The sequence below is a fragment of the Otolemur garnettii genome, unplaced genomic scaffold (genome assembly GCF_000181295.1).
Source record: "Otolemur garnettii isolate 467f Iridium unplaced genomic scaffold, OtoGar3 scaffold00077, whole genome shotgun sequence".
Lineage (NCBI taxonomy): Eukaryota > Metazoa > Chordata > Mammalia > Primates > Galagidae > Otolemur > Otolemur garnettii.
In genome coordinates this window covers 4,088,039-4,090,013 of record NW_003852472.1, presented here as the reverse complement: position 1 = coordinate 4,090,013, position 1,975 = coordinate 4,088,039, and the positions used below count along the sequence as shown (strand labels likewise).

The 1,975-nt window shown below is 49.6% G+C and overlaps 1 pseudogene; it reads left to right on the top strand.

The window, feature by feature from the left end:
• The first annotated feature begins 339 nt into the window (after positions 1–339).
• Positions 340–1,351, top strand: LOC100948733 (annotated as a pseudogene).
• The last annotated feature ends 624 nt before the right edge of the window (positions 1,352–1,975 follow it).

Genomic DNA, 1,975 nt, shown 5'->3' with positions numbered 1-1,975 from the left:
CACAATTTATTGATCCATTTGTGGATCAATGGGCACTTGCGTTTCTTCCATGACCTGGCAATTATGAATTGGGCTGCAATAAACATTCTGATACAAATATCTTTGTTGTAATGTGATTTTAGGTCTTCTGGATATATACCTAACAAAGGAATTGCAGGATCAAATGGCAAGTCTATTTTTATTAGTTCTCTAAGTGTTCTCCAGATGTCTTTCCAAAAGGAACGGATTGGTTCTCCGTGACGCACGCTTCCCCCTCCCCCTGCCGTGCCTGTGCCTCTGCTTTGCCCGACTCCACAGGAGCATGGGGACGGCTCCTGCTTTTCCCTAGACTCCTCAGCAGTGGCGTTTATCGAAATGTCCACAGAAGGATTTGGTGGTACTAGCAGCAGTGATGCCCAGCAGAGCCTGCTGTCCTTCTGCCCTTGTGTTATGGAAGAAATCCGGAATTTAACAGTGAAAGATTTCCAAGTACAAGAACTCCCACTGGCTCCTATTAAGGTTATGAAACTGGATGAAGATGTGAAAATGATCAGTGCAGAAGCCCCTGTGCTGTTTGCCAAGGCAGCCCAGAGTTTTATCACTGAGTTGACTCTTTGAGCCTGGATTCATACAGAGGATAACAAGCAACGGACTCTACAGAGGAATGATATCGCCAGGGCAATTACAAAATTTGATCAGTTTGACCTTCTCATCGATATTGTTCCAAGAGATGAACTGAAACCACCCAAACGTCAGGAGGAGGTGCGCCAGTCTGTAACTCCTGCTGAGCCTGTCCAGTACTACTTCACACCAGCTCAGCAGCCCACTGCCATCCAAGTCCAGGGGCAGCAGCAAGGCCAGCAGACCACCAGCTCCACGACCACCATCCAGCCTGGGCAGATCATCATCGCACAGCCTCAGCAGGGCCAGACCACACCTGTGACCATGCAAGTTGGAGGTCAGCAGGTGCAGATTGTCCAGGCCCAGCCTCAGGGTCAAGCTCCGCAGGCCCAGAGTAGCAGTGGACAGACCATGCAGGTGATGTAACAGATCATCACAAACACAGGAGAGACCCAGCAGATCCCGGTACAGTTCAGTGCTGGCCAGCTGCAGTATATCCGCTTAGCCCAGCCTGTCTCAGGCACCCAAGTCGTACAGGGACAGATCCAGACACTTGCCACCAATGCCTAGCAGATTACACAGACAGAGGTCCAGCAAGGACAGCAGCAGTTCAGCCAGTTCACAGATGGACAGCAGCTCTACCAGATCCAGCAAGTCACCATGCCTGTGGGCCAGGACCTCGCCCAGCCCATGTTCATCCAGTTAGCCAACCAGCCCTCCGGGGCAGGCCCCTCAGGTGACCGGTGATTGAGGGCCTGAGCTGGCAAGGCCAAGGACATCCAACACAAATTTTTGCCATACAGCCCCAGACGATGGGCACAGCCTCCCTCCCCAGAGGACCCGGCCAACCTCAGCGCCTCCTGCAGGCTAGGACACTGGTGCACTACGCCCCACGTCTGGGGGCTGAGATTCTCCAGCAGAAAGATGCAATATTTTTTGTTTCCCTTTTTCCATTTTTTTTTTCTCTAAGGAATCAATATTCAGTATGTTGAGCTGTGTGTCCAACGCTATGAAATGAAAATATTAAATAACATATTTATGGCATTTTCTTGAAGAGTGTGGTTGAAGAAATATTTCTCTTTTTGCTTTTCCTTTTTGGTTCTCACTGCCATTTCTTTTTAAGAGCAAATCTCCCTGGGGTGTACCATACGGTATTTCCTAACTCTTGGAACAGCTGCTACCCCCAAACTTTGCCGCATTGTTCTGCCCTCAGAGTGAATTAGGTGAATGTACCTTTTTCACTGGTGGTCCTCTCTCCACCCCCTGCTGTCCCCCTAGACCTCTCTGTATTTGTATCCAAAGGCCATGGCAACATTCCTTGTGTTTAAGAGATGAACTCATTCCCCCTCAAAGAGTGGATGGTTTCATCCCATAC